The sequence below is a fragment of the Castor canadensis genome, chromosome 16 (assembly GCF_047511655.1).
Source record: "Castor canadensis chromosome 16, mCasCan1.hap1v2, whole genome shotgun sequence".
NCBI lineage: Eukaryota > Metazoa > Chordata > Mammalia > Rodentia > Castoridae > Castor > Castor canadensis.
Genome location: NC_133401.1, coordinates 44,431,631 through 44,449,820, shown reverse-complemented (window position 1 = coordinate 44,449,820; position 18,190 = coordinate 44,431,631). Strand labels below are relative to the sequence as shown.

The 18,190-nt window shown below is 39.0% G+C and overlaps 1 long non-coding RNA gene across 2 annotated transcripts in view; it reads right to left on the bottom strand.

The window, feature by feature from the left end:
* LOC141418236 (uncharacterized) overlaps window positions 1-18,190 on the bottom strand; it is a 197,715-nt gene that overhangs the window by 110,212 nt on the left and 69,313 nt on the right. For both annotated transcript variants that reach the window (XR_012442926.1, XR_012442927.1), the window contains exon 3: window positions 16,676-16,785. This is a non-coding gene — a long non-coding RNA (uncharacterized lncRNA). The remainder of the gene's footprint in view (window positions 1-16,675; window positions 16,786-18,190) is intronic.

Below are 18,190 nucleotides of genomic sequence, written 5' to 3'. Positions count from 1 at the left end.
TGCTGGTCTAGGTGTACTTCTCTGTTACCACAGAGTGCCATCCCCACCATAGTCACACAATAACCCTGAGTTGTCATTACCTATTTAACATCCCTCAGCAGACCACTCAGAGGAAGTGACTGTTATATCTGCAACTATTCTGCAGGATGCAGCACAAAAAAGAATGCCTCCTATATTCATGAAAGTTGTGACAGTGGTGGGGTATTTTAAGAACTAAGAATTATTAGGATCTAAATCTCATTTTGCTGAGGGTAGAACTAGACATTTAGCTGGTACCCTATTGAACTTGGTTACTTCATTGTTTCTACATGCTGAGTGGCCCCTCAAGAAGCCTCCTGCAGGGACCTGCCTTCAATTCATCTGTACAGTTAGCTATGTGAATCTTACTGCTCCATAAATCCTCTCTCTCTCTCTCTCTTTTTGTCTGTGTCTCTCTGATATGTCTATCAACAATCAATAGAGCTTAAGCACCTAGTTCTTAGTTATCTTTACAACTGAAGACTACAGCATAATAAAATGTAAGCTTAAATTATAAAGGATGACCTTCTTGATTATGAATGTTAGGAGAATTTCTATAGGAAGATGACCAAATACTGCCTTAGGATACCGCCTTTTATCCATGAGTCTTGTAGGCAAAGGAAGTGTCAATCAGTCCTTTTGGCTTCCTGATAAATCACCGCCTTGAGACAGGTAAAAGTCTGCTAAGTCAAAGTCACAGATAATATCTAGAATATTCCACACAAACCTAAGGGTATATGCAACAGGTTCCAATATAGTCTTAATACTTGTAGGATTCAGCCTTGGTCCTGAAGATTGCTAAAGTAGCAGCTGGACCAGAAGAAGCTATTGTAAGGATGAAGATCTGATCACAGCAATTATCCACTTAATGTGGCATTTATCTGAAACACTAACTCTATGGAAGGTCATTTAGACTAACCACCATTTATTTTATGAACATTTGCCTGAAACTAGCAATAATCATAAAGATAATAATTTATTGCAAACATAATCAATTCAAGAAAGACAATTAGCATGGGCAATTATTGCAAGAAAATATTATCTGTCCATAAAACATATGCCTAAATCTATTTCTTGAGCCCACTGGAAGAGATGAGTTACATATGGTTTATATGGTATGCCTCTTGCAGATGTTGATACTTGAAAAAAAATTATGAACGAGCATTATTAATCTTTTTGTGAAGAACAAAAGAATTAATTGAGAACTTCATTATTGTAGATGACTGAGGTTTCAGATGATAATGGAATTTTATTTCAAGAGTTCATCAAACAGGATTTTAATTGTGAGGCTTGACTAGTCATGACCACTTTGACTCTTGCTAATTAAGTATCACAATGGAACTTTTAAAATGAGTCTTCTTTAAATTAAGTGTATATTCTGCCATTGTGTATTCAATACAGGGAAAAAATGCTCCAAATTCTAATATTTGAAAAATGTCAAAAACCTACTTCTAAGCACACTTGTTCGAAAAATACACTCTAAGAATTTAGATTAGAAGTAGATAAGCTGAAGACCAGGGTTGTTGGAATGGTTTTGAGCAGTAGAGAGGGACAATCATGGGCCAGCTTCAATGCCTAGCTAAAAAAAAAAAATCCTTCATGCAAGGCTTTGCCATCTAACTCCACACAAAGAGCTTAAGGTGCATGTAGGAGGATTCCAAACACCCATCCAGAGGTCAATCCACTAAGAAAATGTTCTGCTGCAGAGTTTTCTATTCTTCTAGCTCCCCATGACAGGTGAGTTACAAGAGCAAGTTCATTCACTTTTCAGAATATTGAACAGGTGGCATTAATGACTCCATGGCCCTCATCTAACATCTGTAATAGGAGCATGCAGGTTTCTCTCAGGCAGCATTTACTGAGCCTTCAGAGCTGAAGGCAGGTGAGGAAGACCTGCAAGTTAATGATATACCCTGACCTTCATTTTGACTTATATATAAACATGGTCTACTTTCTTTCACAATTGGCATTTCTAAAATGGAACTCAAGAAATCAAAAAGAGCTCAAAAAGAGTAGGAAGAATGAAAGACCTTGGGGTCTTTGCTCAACCTTTTCCTTGGGTCCCACTATATTTATCATCAGCATTTCAACATTGGGACATAATTCTGGATGAACAACAATTATAACTCATCTAAGAATAACCAAGTCAAATATTCAGAAAAATTAAAGTATATTCAGGAGCCAATTGGATTCTGAGACATACTGTTGGAGAATACTTTTATTTTCCTATGGAACTTCCCTAAACTGACTGATTTTTCTGGAGCCTTGGTTTCCAGAGCTGAAGATGGAGGGCAATTTGGTGTCACACAACACATAGCAGACATCCTTCTGAGGCAGAATTGAGAGCCTGAAATGTAAAAATATTAGGCAGGCAAGACAGTCTTTGTTAATCAACTGGGAAGTGAAGCTATCCCAGGGCTGAAACTACAGAGTGTCCATTGATCACAAATGTGAAGAAAATGCAGGGATGTTCAAACTCCTTGCCTGAGCTATGATTGCACAAAGGTGAAGAAGGGTGACCCATGTTCATTTAAAACCAGCTGGAGAGATACAGAGTCCTGCCCCTGTACTAATCAGGATTCTTCAGAAAATAGAAACAGTACAATTAACATAGATACACAGAAAGAAATTTATTATGATGGATCTGCTTATGGAATTATGGAGGCTAAGTTTCATGAGCTGCTTTCTATAAGCTAAAGGCCCAATAAAGCCAGTAGTGTAGCTCTGGTCCATACCTTGTAGGTCTGAGAACCAATGAGTCAGTGGTATAAAACCTGGTATGAGTCTGAAGACCCAAGAACCAAGAGAGGTGACATCCAAGGGCAGGAGAAGAATGGTCCAGATCAAACAGAAAGAGCAAATTTGCCCTTCCTTTGTCTTTTGTTTCTATATGGGCCCTCAATAGTTTGGGTATGCCTACCTACCTTGGTATCAGCCATCTTCGTTACTCAGTCCACTGATTCAAATGTTAATTTCTTCCAGAAGACACACCCAGAAATAATGGTTTCCAGGTATCTGGGTAGTCCCCATCCAAGTGAAGTTTACAAAATCATTAACCATTACATGTTCCAGCTCTGTTTTAGCCATAGATCCGAGAGGGGACAGAGGTGTCATGATTTGGGTGAAAATGGATAATTAATTTTACTCAAAAAAGAGGGCTAGCCCCAATTAGAACTGGACAATAAAGTGGACATTGAGTTGAGCCTTCCATTAGCCTGTATAGAGCTTTTCTGCAAATTAGAAAAGACATACAGCCAGTGCCAGAAAATTCTACTTTGACAAGCTGAGCAAAAGTGCGAGATAGCCCTACTCAGAAAATGTGTCATGCAATAAATTTAGAGAATGAGCTCAGTGCTGAGACCACAATTAAAATCAAGGACATGCATATTTGCTTGTCTGTGCAGTTACCTCCTCTCAGCAGGGAGGATAGAAAGTCTCACAGCTGTAAAGCCAATGTTCGTATTTGAGTGGAGAATGTAGCTTTTATGTTGATTTCAACAAATCTGTGGTCTGTTTGGTTCCTGTAAATTGTGTTAATATCACTTCATGTGTGGCTGGGCCTTTTGGCAGCCAGACTGTAAAAGAAGTCTATGTCACTCTTTATCCCTCTGGTCCCTGTGTTTACCCCACCACACACAGATGCCTGATCCATGTTTCTTCCTTACAGTTCTATATTCTACCTTTGTAAGCTTCTAGCCACCTCTAGATTTCTCATTTTGACATCCTGTTGACTCCTTGGGGCTTCTTAGCCTTGAGTTCTGGTTCCTGTCTCAGGTTGGCTATGTCTCTGCCTTGCCTTAGACATCTAGTCCCAGTTCTGACCCCAGAGTATTAATCTTCTATTCAGGTTATTATAGATGAATTAGTATTCACCTAATATAAAACTTCAATAAAGAATACAGTCTGAATCCTACCATGCACAAAGTAGACATATAATAAGTATTTGTTGAAATATTGCTAAATAAATTCAGAAATTGAATTTTGCCACTGGTCATTTCTGGACTGTTGGTTAGGCTTCTAGGCTCCTGGATTTATCTCATTTATTTAGGCTTGATTAGGGCTTTGTTAATCTATCTCCAAACCATATTAGCTGCATGGTTAAGCCTACGATGAGGACAATTTATCCATTGGTAAATGAGAACTGACTGAATTAGCTAAAGATGGCAGTACTAAATTAGCTGCAGGAAAACGAAAAAAAGTCTTAGTCATTTGGGGTTAGTTTTTCATCCCTGAACAAGTCACTGGATCTTCTAAGCCAAGACTTTATGAGAGCCACTAATGAGATTATAACAGAGCACTACCACTCGTGAGCAGGTAACATACTATGTGTGCCTTAATAGAGAAATCTCATAGGCGAGAGGCAAGTCTCATCTTGTCCATTGCACAGATAAAAAAATGAGGCAAAGAGGTGAGGTCCTGGCACATGTGAGAGCATAAATTCAAACTCAGGTCTTGAAAATTCCAAAGACTGTTTCTTTTTATATTTCCACTTAGCTTCCCCAATATGACCCTGGCACAGTGCAGGGCCCCAAATTCAAAACCTATAAAATGAGAGCTTTAGGTCTTAAGGAATTCCTGTATTAAAGGAGACCACATTTACAGCAGAAACATAGCCAGAAAGAAGCACCTAGTCATAAGGTATGAAGTGGCCTACCAAGGGGAAGACACCAAGAGCCGGTCACTATTACACGCGCGCACACACACACACACACACACACAGAGCCTGGCTAGCTCCTTTAAAGACACCCATCAGGGTGCTTTCATACTACCCATCTCTTTCTGGCCTCAGCCTGATTTTCCTTTCTGCTCTGCCAGCCAAAGTCCAGGGATGCCCTTCAGAACAACTGCCTAAGGCCATAACATCCTCTCTAGTTGAGGAAATCTAGTTGATTTCCATGTATTCCCTCCTGCCCAATCATAGGTACAGGTGAGATTCATTTTAGCCCTTCTGAATCCTTGGGTTCCTGTGAGCCTCCCTGACCCTTAAATGACAGACAGTGCAGGACCTGCACAAATCATCCCTGGCATGGGGGGAGGGGAACTCCTTCCTATCAGCTCCGATCTGCATTGTGAAGTGCCAGGTCTCATATCTTCGTTCTCTTATGCACTATGCCACTGGAGGTATTTCACTCTCCACTGTGAGCCTCATCCTGGGTGACTAGCAATACCCCAATTCTACCATTAACAAGGTTGGTCACTAAGGTCCCTTGCAGGGAAGCTATAGGAAGTCTTCCAGTCAACAGGAAAATCTGATTACCATGTGGGGAGCTAAGTGAGAAGGAAGTAAAGAAGATTCCAAAAAAGTCATCAGGTCCTTGCCCCCAGGAGTTGGTCCAATTACCATAAAGTAATTGGAGGACACAGGCAGAACAGAACTAAGTGTTAGAGTGGCTGGGATGATGAAAATAACTACCTTACCACTGACCATGTGTGGGCCACTGGATGATCCCCAGTCCTCGTGGTAACATTGTTGGATATTTTCTTGCATTTTATAGATGAACAAATTCAGTCTGAGATAAATGAGCCTAAGGTACACAGCTTACATGTGTCAAAGCCAGTTTTCAAACATAGGGCCACCAGAATCCTATTGACCTTGGTCTCACTGCACAACACTGTACCTGTCATCTAGGTAGGATCTTAGAAGGGAGGGAGGAAGAGATACAATGATTCTGGAATGTGTAGCTGACTCAAGAGGTGGTACTGAGGGCCAGGCAGGGCATATGGGCTCTAGGTCGGAGGAGGCAAGCAAGCCATTGAGGAGAGAGGCAGGGGCTGCAGATGGGGTCCCTTCCTCCTTGAAGGGCCCAGCTCCCTTTCTTCTTCTGCACAAGAGGACATGCACACCTGAATTCTCTGATGGCTACAGTACCTGCTACACAGAGCTCATGCCAGGCCAAGAAAAGGTGAAGTACTTCGGACCCAAAAGCAGAGCAATGAATAAAATCCAGTTTTCATTCCATCCACTGAAACCCAGACCTAATCAAATGCTCACAACAGTTTTAAACAGAATGTTAGTTACAGTCCAGAGCTAATTAAAACTTTCCATAAAATGACTCTTTAAAATTTAAGTGGCCTTCAATACTAACAGTCCAGGCTTGTTTCTCACTGCAAAATTATTACTAACACATTAGCACAGCAATACCAGACATTGAATTTGCTCAGCAGTTTCAAAATAATGATGTTTTGAGTGTTTCCAGCTGAAATGGTGTGTCCCTTTCAATTCGGACTCAGCAGGTCATCAGTCTACTCTCTCTACTGCCTCCTCCGTACTGATGCCCTCCCTCTGGGTCTCCTGTGGTGCTGCTTGCAACTTCCCAGGGCTCCTGGGATTCTCTTTGCTATGATGCCCACCTTCCTAGTGAAGCCCATTCATATTTCCCTCCCTCTGACTGCAGAGCGATCTCATGGAATGCAGCCTACTGTGTGGGAAGGCTACAGAATGGATGGAGTTCATCCAGGCCTGCTGTTGTCCCTAAGTGGCTCTGGGACTTTAGAACAAGTTATTAGGACATCATTGTCACTAATGATAATAATTGGTAACATTTGTTGAATACTTGTAATGGGGCCAAGCACAATTTACATACATTACCTAAATTCCCCCAACAGTCTTACTGTGTTTAACAAACAGCTATAAAGTAGTACGATGCTCAGAATGTGCCAGCCTCTATGGGCTCTATGCACATTGATGACTTGGTCTTCATAACAATGTCTAGGAGCTGGGGTGAGGGTCAAGTGGCAGAGCACCAGCCTGGCAAGTGTGAGGCTCTGAGTTCAAATCCTAGTAACATAAAAAAAGACCATAACAATGTTAAGGAAGTAGGTAAAATGACTTTGAACTTAAATTCAGAAGTAAGCAGAAATTAGGTAACCAGGATTATACAGCTGGAAGGCAGAGCAGGAATGTGACCCAAACCCAAAGAGGCCCTAGATCCACCCACTTAGCCAATCTAACACTGTTTCTTTGGTTCTAGCACACTGGCTCATTTATTTATTTACTTTTTTCCCCTTTATTGTTGTGCTGTGGGGGTACACTGTGGCATTTGCAAAAGTTCATACAATGTATCAAATATATCATATTTGAATTCACCTCCTCCACTGCTCTCCTTTATCTTCCCCTCCCCCAATTCTTGGAATAGTTTCAACCGGTTTCACTTTTGCATTTACATATGTGTATACACATTTTTTGCAACATATTCACCCTTCTACACTCTTTCCCCACTACCTCCCCCTCCCACTGGTGCCAACTCCCTGCCAAACATGGGCGTGCAGGTGCCTTTGTTGTAAGCTGACTCACATTCCTTTGGTTATATCCCTAGGAGTGGTATTGCTAGATCGCATGGCAGATCTATTTTTAATTTTTTAAGGATCCTCCATACTGTTCTCCATAGTGGTTGTACTAGCTTACATTCCCACCAGCAGTATATAAAGGTTCCTTTCTCCCCACATCCTCACCAACATTTGTTGTTATTTGTGTTCTTGATGGTAGCTATTCTAACAGCAGTGAGGTGGAATCTTATTTTGGTTTTGATTTGCATTTCCTTTATGGTCAGGGATGGTGAGCTTTTTTTCATGAGGTTTTTTTAGCCATTTGGACTTTTGTCTTTGAAAGGCCTCTGTTCAGTTCATTTGCCCATTTATTTCTTCATTGGGACATTGATTTTGGGGGGAGTTTAGTTTTTTGAGATCTCTGTATATTCTGGTTATTAGTTGCTTGTTTGATGTATAGCTAGCAAAGATTTTCTCCCATTCTAAACACAGATGCTCTAGCATCCCACCCCTCCTTGCCCGGTTCTGAGTCTAAGACAGAGCCAAGAATACTTATCTCTAAAAACCCCCGCTGAGGCTGCAGGTCTGAGGCTGTCCTCAACTGTGCTGCCAGTGTACTCAGTATCTCCCTTACTACAGGTGTGGAGGCCGAGTCTCACAGCTAGATTGCACAGAACTGCATTTTGAAAGTGGGTTGATCTGCCATTCATGAAACTGAGTCACAGTTTCCCCATCTTTACAGTGGGCAGGGTAATATTACCTAACTTAGGAACTGTGAGCTCTGTCTGAAGCAGTTACCTTGACAGTCTATGGCATAGAGTAGGTGCTCACTGTTTGCTTTCTCTGCATTCTTAAAAACCTTATATATAGTGAATGCCAAATAAACATAATCTTACATTAACTAATAAGTTAAACTTTTAGATTATTTCATTTTAGAGTTTGACTTCTCATTGTCTCAATCCTGACAATTTTGCATAACTTTATTTTTTTATATTGTGGAGGGAAGGAAGGAATAGAAGAATATTTTGGTTACACTAAATTCTATTCCTCCACTCCCTGCCCCTTTCCTGCACAATAAAAAGAAAAAAAGCAAAACAAAAGAAAAGTCTGCCTTCAAAAATGGGTGAAAAGCATTCGTGTGGAGAGGGGGAAAAAAGATGGAAAATCCTATGACTTAATCTCATTTCTAGGAATCTAACAAGAAGTTTGATCTCCGACAATGGCAAAAACAGACTGACAGATAAACCCCCATAAAATGTATTATTTGCTAGAGAAAAGCACTAGAAACTAAATACCTTTTCATAAAGTATTGGTGGTGCACAGGGAAGTAATGCACACCTGTAGAAAAAAATGAGGATTATATTTATAAAGTGATCTGGAGTGATTTTCAGTATAATGTCTTTAAGTAAAATGAAGTAAGGTGCAAAATATAGTACTTTACTTTCATGTAAGAAAAACTGACCAAAATAAAAACTTCTTGATATTTACCCAGAGAAGCTAAAAACATCCACAGGAAAAAAACTCTGCAAATCTATGCTCATAGAAGGTTTACTTATAACTGCCAAAAGCTAGAAATAACCAGGACCTTGTGAATGTATAAAATAAACATGATACATCCAAAATGTATGTAGGTAAGTGGGTAAACAAACTCAGACACCCAAACAATGGAAAATTATTCAATGCTAAAAAAAATGTGCTATCAAGTCATGAAAAGTTAGGAAGAAACCTTAAATGCCCATAACTAAGTGACAGAAGCTACGTGGTTTGAATGTGTTTTGTCCCCATCAAAACTTATATTGAGGGTTAATTCTTCAATTAGGCAGTGTCAGGAGGAGGGATCTTTAAGAATTACTAGGTCATGCCAGGACCAGTGACTCACATCTGTAATCCCAGCTACTCAGGAGATGGGGATTGGGAAGCTCACACTGTGAGGCCAATCAGGCAAATGTTTGTGAGATCCCATCTCAAGCAGAAAAAACTAAGCATGGTGGTACACATCCATCATTCCCAGCTATGAGGAAAGCATAAATAGGAGGATTGTGGTCCAGGCTGGTCCAGGCATAAATATGAGACCCTATTAAAAAAATAACTAAAGCAGAAAGGGCTGGGAGCATAGCTCAAGTAGTAGAATACCTCCCTAGGTCCTGAGTTCAAATTCCCAAGTACTGCTAAATATTTTTTAAAAGAATTAATTAGGTCATGGGGCTCCAATCTCATGAATAGATTAATAAGTTAGCTAGTTAGTTAACTGGGGAGAAGGTTGTTTGGAAGAGAGCCCAGCACCACCCCTTACTCACACAAGTGTCTCTCTTCCGCCCACACCACCTACTTACCACCCTTGCTTTCTTTCTGGCCATGTGACCTCTTCTGCACTTACCTCTGCCCCTTCACTTTTGCATCATAAGTCGACCCAATAAGAGGTCCTCCCAGAAACCACGCAGATGCCAGCACCTTCTCATTCTCCAGAACCGTGAGCCAAGATAAAGGTCATTTCTTTGTAAATTACCTACTTTCAAGTGTTCTGTTACAACAGAAAATGGACTGAAACAGAAGCCACTCTGAAAAAGTTACACACTGTGACCTTCAAGTACACAATGTAAATGTGGGTTCATCAGCTTTAACAAATGAACCACTGTAATGGGGCTGTTGATAACAGGAAAGGCTATGCTTGTGGAGCAGGAGGGCTGTATGGGAAATCTCTGTACCTTCCTCCAGTTTGTTTGAGAACCTAAAATTACTCTTAAGAATGTTGAAGACGTAAAACAAGCAAACAAAACCCAGAGAATAAGAAAACGTGTGTGTATTATTTTTTCCAAGAAGAAAAGAAACACAGGAAAGATAAACCAGAAACTAATAAAATTCGCTATCTAATGAATAAATTAGAAGAATGGATAGCAATAAGGTGCAGAGCTAAGAAAGAAATTAGAACCTCTCTACATGTATTCTTTTATAGTTTTGCCTTTGATTATAAATCAGTGGTTCACATGTTTCAATCAGAATTCATTAACAAAGATGGAAGAAACTAAAATTAAATTTAAACACAAATGGTCCCATCTTAATATCAAATAGATATGTAAACCATACAAAAGAAAACCAGGACTTGCTCAGGTAACTTTTGAACACATTTACTCTATATAACCTTGTTGAAGTTTATTTTACAGCCAAAAGGACAACAATGAAGCCTTGAACTCGATTTTAGGAGATTTGTTGCTGGTAGTGATATTAGTATAGCAATTTTGAAACAACTCATGTGCGTGTTATAGGGTAGAGCAATGAACAACTGTATTGAGTTTGGTAACCTGGGTATTAAGTATTTACAGAACAGTAATTCTCACTACAGGAGAAAGAAGATAGAAACATGGAATGCAGGAACAAGACAAAGAACTCTATGGGAGTGGATTGGAATTAGAGATAGCAGTATGAACTTACAATTTTTTTAGGTGTTGTTACTTTTTCCTTAGAAAGAACCTAGGAGCAAGGATACCCCAGTAATAGTGAGCATACCTTGTGCCCAGATAGCACTAAATACTGTTTCCCACACAAAAGGGACAAAGGCTCTTTAGAGAAATGGTTGATTCTAGGTATTCTGCATAGAAAGAACAAAGCAAAGCTGGAACATCCTGTTGGGATAGAAAATAAGAATTCGCCCAAAGACTAAAAAGATACAAAAGGTAGCTTTACTGGGTTCTTAACTGGTCAAATTAGGACAATTTAAATATAAAAACAAAAAATAATAGGAAGGCATTATGACAAATTCAATTTAAAAAGAAACACATGAGTCTATGTTAGTAATGAACTTATGGCAAAGAAACCTATGACTCTAGGTTAATATATGGCTACAGGGGCAGGGGCTTCAGGTTCATGTAGTACCCAGCATGTAAGTGAACGTGTCAGGAGCTACCTTGATCTTAGTAGTTAGGACTGGGGCCACAAAGCAGCAGTTAAAGTCAGTAAGAAGCAGATGTTACCCAAACGCACAGAGAGCGCATAGACAGTCCTGAGAACGGGAATGTACGCTCAGGATAGGAGGGGCTATGGGCCCTCCCAAGGACCCACCTATCAGAAAGCTGTCTCCAGTGCCCGCCCAAAGGCCCATGTATCAGAAAGCTGCTTCTAGGTACTTGCAAAGTCTGCCCCCAAAACACACCAAAAACTAGATGAAAATTCTTACACAATACAGTTGTTATGGCTCAGTCTTTCTGAGTCCCACCAGCATGGGTGCTCCGTCTTTCTTTACTTCAATAAATTTCTTCCTCACTTGCCACTTGCCCTTGTCCAGACTTGTCATTCTTCAACTGACCCTGGACAAGTACCTGAGGAACTCAAAGCTGCTATAAACCGCTATCATACACATACATATATACATACTTACTGGTACAAAACATATATATGGAAAGGGGATACAAGCTCTATTCTACAGAAGAATGCTAAGTGATGCATGTAAGAGGAAAAGGAGAAAAATCACCACCATTCTATGGTTAGAAAGTAATAATTTCCTCAGGCAGGGGCTGTTTGACCTAATGACAGAAAGAATGTTGGGCAAAAGGATAGTACCATATCAAAATTTCTCCCTACCAGTTCCTTATCAATTACAAATTTCAAATATTCCTTTATAATGGAAAAACCTGGTGGGCACCACCTCAAACAAGAGATCAAATTTAATGTCACTAATGGAGGCAAAAGGTGACATCCTGTGTCCTCTAAAGTGATTTTTTAAAAGGATATAATCAATGTAGGGCTTCTTCCTGAAATATTCAACCTACACTGAATCACTGAGAAACAATCAGACAAATCAAAACTTAGGGACACTCTAAAAAAAAAAAATAGTCAGAATTCTTAAAAAAAGTTTGTGTCACAAAAGATAGTCTTCCACACACAAAAAAGCTTTGACAACTACTGTAGATTGAGGAAGACTAAGAATACCTACCAATTAAATGCAATTTGTGACCTTTGATTAAATAATGGATCAAAACAATAAATGACCTTTTCGGGAACAATTGGGAAAAATCTGAAATGAACTGGATATTAGATCATGCTGAATCTATATTAAATTTTCTGAAGGTGATAATTACATTACAATTATGCAGAAGAATGTCTTATTCTTTGGAGATAGATACATATGAATTTAGATGTCTGCAACCAGCTCTCAAAAGGTTCAGAAAAAAATGTATCTATCTATATGGAGAGAAAATAAAGCAAATGCTATGAGCATTAAAAGCCAGTGAAAAAATAAATTTTGACTTAAAAAGAGGAAGGAAGGAGGGAGAAAGGGAGGGAAAGAAGGAGGGAAAAAGAGAAGGAGGGAGAGAGGGAGGGAGGGAAGAACGGAGGGAAGGGAGGGAGAGAGGAAGAAAGGAAGGAAGGAGGGACGGAGGGACGGAGGGAGGGAATGCAGAAGATGAGAACAGTATGTTTTCCTGCTTTGGGCTAGCTGCCAGAGCACCAATACACAAACCATTTACTCTCCCTTCATGCCAAATCTGAGTGAGGCCAACAAAATCTGCCTTCTCTGACTTTCAGTTACTTCACATTGGTTAATGGCTATCTAGCCAGCATCAACATGTTAGTCAGTGTGCCAGCAGCCTCCCTCATTTGATGAGAGAAAAGTAGGATACACCTAAAAATCCTTTTTGAGACTGAAAAGCAAAACTCTGAGTCCACATCTCATTTGTGATTCACTTCTTTGTCTCATTACACTAAGGTCTTCCTGTGTCAGCTCTGACCAGCAAAGTTTGGAAGTTATCAGTCTCGTCTCGACAACAACAAAAAGCTGAACAAGCCAGAAATCAAACCTTTTCCTTGACCCATCAAAGAATTGAGGTTGTAGGATGAATCACCAGCCCCAAATCTGGAGACGCAGGTGGACACAGTTAATCAGAGCTAGGATAAGTTTACTTAGAGCAGAAATCTCAGAAGCTGTAACCAGAAGGAACACTTAAATGATCATTTTGATGAATGGCTGGAGGCTGAATGGGATTAGCTTGAGACCGAACCCTCCAGATGCTGCAGTCTTGGGTGGGTCACACTGTCATGGGTTCCAATGTCTAGTACCCTTTAGGTACTATTCATGGTGAATGTCCAATAAAATCAACTCAGGGTTCCAAAAGGAGGAGGGGAAGAGTAAGTTTTGAAATATATCTGGAGCATCCTCCATAACAAACAGCTACATTCCAATGAAGAAAGACTTCATCAGAGTCCCATCTTATTGAGGCAGGGGGGGAAAGGCAAATAATCTTCTCCAGCCCTGCTTTAGGTTTTCTGTCTCACTTTAGAGTGTGAAGGAGAGAGCTAAGAAACATTCATTTAAAATTGCGAACATAATACCATTTGCAGTCACACAAAAATGAAACATGTGGGTATAAATGCCACAAAATATATACAGGGTCTTGATAACATAAAAATCAAAATGGCTACAGAGCGATCAAAAAGAGAGCACAATTCCTTTTAGAGATTTGCTGACAGGTAAATTGCCAGACAGTCCTCATGTTAGTAACTGAATCTGCCAGAGGGAACAATTTTCTGGAATCTAACAATACCTTACAAAGTTTGAGGAAAACCTAAGTGAGTAGTTTACCTCCTGACCTGGACATTCCAATGGACTTATAAAATTCACTATCACTTTGATTTGCATCATTTTCTAACTGCTGGACTTCCCTCTACCCTGCTTATCTCCTCTGGCAAATGTTAAGCTGCAAGTACCCACTGCTTGTTGTATTGTTTGTGGACCAAGTCCACCTACCCTTTGTGGAACACTTGTTTAGTTAAACTAATCCTGCACTTCCCAATTTGTAACTCTATTCTACATCCAAATAAAACCATCTTTGCTTTTATTTTAACTTCGTTTATGATTTCTCTGTTTATAGTCTATATGCAGAAACCTATCAAACTCTAATAATAGAAATAAAAGATAAAATATAGAGAGATATTCTGTGATCAATCATGGATAGGAGAATTGATATTTTAGGGATGTTGATTCTTCCAAACTTGTTTTAAAAATTTAATACAATACCAGTCAAATTCCCAGCAGGCTATTTTGTGATCTCAACAAACTGATTGCAAAGTTTATTTGGAAATGCAAAAGACCATGATAGCCAACACTGTATGCACTGAAGAAGGATTGGCAAGTTCAGAGGATTGGCATGACATGACTTCAAGACTTACTATGAATCTATAGTAATCAAGCCAGGTATTGGTGCAAGAAAAAATGCAGAAACCAGTGGAATGAAATAGAAAGCCCAGAAATGGAACCATAAAAATATAGTCCTCTGATCTTTGATGAATGAGTCAAAGGCAACTCAAAGAAAATATAACCTTTTCATCAAATGAAGCTGGAGCAATTAGATATCAAAATGCTTAAACAAACAAAAATCCCCCAAGTTATCTAGACATCACCTTATGCCATTCATAGAAATTAACTCAAATGGATTATAGACCTTGTCATGGAATGCAAAATTGTACAACTGCTAGAAGAAAGTTATAGGAGAAAAATCTAGATGACTTGGGGTTGGTGATAAGTTTTTAGATGCAACATATAAAGCATGTTCCATGAAATAAAAAGGTTAATAAGTTTTATTTTGTTAAAATTAAAACTGTTCTGTGAAAGACACTATTAAAAGAATGAAAAGACAACTACAGACTGGAGGAAAACATTTGCAAAACACATATCTGATGAACAACTTGTACCAAAAATGCAAGTACCCTTAAAGTTCAATAATATGACAGCAAATAAGCCAATTTAAAAATGGACAAAAGATCTGAACAGACATCAAAGAGGATACAGATGGAAAATAACCATGTGAAAAGATTCTCAACATTGCCATGGAGGAAATTGAAATTAAATCAACAGTAAGATACTGTCACATGCCTATAAAAATGATTAGAATCCTTCCAAACCTGACAATGTCAAATATTGGTGAAGCAGCAAAGCACAAGAGATCTCTTTCATTGCTGGTGGGAGGAAAATGTCACATTGGAAACCAAAATCCACCCTTTGCATAGTCTTACCATATAATCCATCCATCACACTCCTAGATATTTACCCAATTTATTTGAAAAATTATGCAGAAAAACTTAAAAGTGAATATTTATGACAGCTTTATTCATAATTGACAAAAACTAAAAGCCACCAAGATATTATTCAATATGCAAATGATAGCTTGACTAGGCAGACATTTACTCATTTTGTAGCTATCAAGCTACAAAAAATATACAAAAGAACCATTAATGTACTTTGCTAAGTGAAAGAAGTCAGTCTGAAAAGGCCACCTTCTATATGATTCCAGTTATGTGACTTCCTGGAGAAGACAAAGCTATTGTAATGGTAAACAGATCAGTTTTAGAAAGAGGGGAGAGGGTTAAGTAGGGGAAGAACAGAAAACTGATGAACCGGGAGCATCTTACAATACCACAGAGTAAGGAAGTGTTTAAAAATTAACAAACAAACAAAAATACAGTACACTGGTGAGGTTATATCTAAGGGACACAGAAACCAACTAAAAGCTCCCAGTGGCCAAAGCTCGAACAGTTTGAGAAAAATACAGTAGCATGGAGTACAATCCGAAGTACAACATAAATATTCATGATTCCATACCAATATAAATAATGGTTGAATAAATAAATAATTATTGGAGAAGAGATAGATTTCTCTTGCAGAAGAATTACAAATTAATCATGTAGCTACTCGACGCCCAAATTCCCACTCCTTCAGTTGAAGCTTCACATAGAGACCTCCTTCCAAAGAACACGACATGGAAAGGAAGGAGAAAAAGTGACTTCATAGCAGAGGTCTTACAAACGTGATGGCTTGAGCCAGGTGACCAAGAACAATGCAGCGATAAAGCCTGCTGATCAGATATGATGACAAAGGCACGCTATCTCTATGGTCTTGCTTCCCCAAACCTATAATCTCAGTCTACAACGAGGAAAAACATCAGGCATCCTACAAAATCTTTGACCAGTACTCCTCATGACTGTCAAAGATAGCAAAACTGAGGAAAACATGAAACTGTGTCATAGTCAAGAGGACCCAAAGGAAACATACCTTTATGTCATGTGGTATTCTAGATGGGATCCTGGAACAGGAAATTGTATCAAGTAAAACTAAGGAAATCTGACTACATTACAGACTGTGTAATACTGTGTCAATGGTACACTAATTGTAACAAAGATACCATTGTAATGAGAGTAGTTAGCATAAAGGAAACTAAGTATGGGCTGTAACAAAACTCTATTATCCTCTCAATTTTTTGATGCATCTATTTTTTAAATAAAATTTATTGAAAAAATAAGCCCTCATCCTCCCCAAATAAGCCCTCTGATTCTGATTCCTTTATGTTGAGATTTGGGTCAAATCCATACCTTTCCTCACTCAGTTCCTTATTCTTTTACCTACCTCCCTTTTCTTCCATTATTGTCTGCTTCTGTCATCCTGAGTCAATCACTTGGCAGTTCCCATAGCTTGACAATGCTAGCAGGTGCTCACTCCATCATGGCTCCTGGCTCCTAGAACAACACAGGATGACTTTGCTTTCATAAAGCCATTCCTCTACCATGCAGTCACTTTTCTGATACTTTCCATCCAGGCTTTAAATCAGGTAAATATCCTTTGCATGCCAACATGATATGGTGTCTTAAGTACTTCACTTCCCTGGATAGTCTTGTGAATATTATGTTCCTTAAAATGAGGGGCACTAATCTAAAAATGTTTTTTCCTATTGTATTCTGATCAGAATTGAGAAGAATATCATTTTTTTCAAATTGTGTTTGCTTTTATCTGCTACTTGTCATAGATATTGTTGCCCTGGTTTTCAATAACCATTTCAAGAAAGCGAGCTAAGTATAATTACACAGCATAGTTCATCAACCCACTCCTTGAATCTACTTCATTATGGCTGGTGGCAGTGCTCAAGTGGTAGAGAACCTGCCTAGCAAGGTAGGCCCTGATTTAATCACCAACACCACCAAAAAAAAAAAAAAAAACCAAAACTTAAAAGCTGGGCATGGTGGGTCACAGCTGTAATTCCAGCCAGGAGGCATAGATAGGAGAATCACAGTCTAAGACCAGCACTGGGCAAATATGTGAGACCCTATCTGAAAAATAACTTAAAGCTAAAAGGGCTGGTGGCATGGCTTAAATGGTAGAGTGACCCCAGTACTAGTACTGCAAACAAAACAAAACCCCACTCCATTATGTAATACATGTATACATGGAAATGTCACAATGAAACTCCTTGTATAGCTATCTTAAACAAGCAAAAATGTCATTTTTAAAAAATAAAGGACAAGAAGGTATAGCAGGTCCTGTCTGGGGGTACATTGATTGTATCAATGGGAGAGGAAGGATATAAGAAAAGGGCGAAGGAAGGTGAATATGGTAGAAATGTTATGTACTCATATATGAAAAATGGAACCATGAGACCTGCTGAAACCATTCTAAAATGGGGGGGGGGAGGAGATAAAGGAGAATGATGCAAGGGGTGAATCTAACTGAGATATATTGTAAACACTTTTGTAAATGTCACATGTACCCCCCAGTATAACAATAATATGCTAATAAAAATAAATTAAAAACACCCATTGATGAAAATTCAAAAGTTTCACTTAAATTACAGGCTTCATCCAGATGTTCTCACTGTGTGAATCAACAACAGCCCTGACCAATCTTCTGAATGGACTGACACATTTGTTATGGTACAGAGGGTCTTAGACTATGCCAAGGACACAAAGCAGAATGAACACACTCAATCGCATATCTTTGGTTTAACAGTGGGCTTTGTGTAAATTAGTAAAATCATAGCTTTCTCAAACAGCAATATATCTCAAAATCACTTTTCCCAGAGGGTTTAGCTAAGGTATAAGACATATTAAATCAGCATCACAGAATTTAGTGGCACAAAGTCTTAGGTGT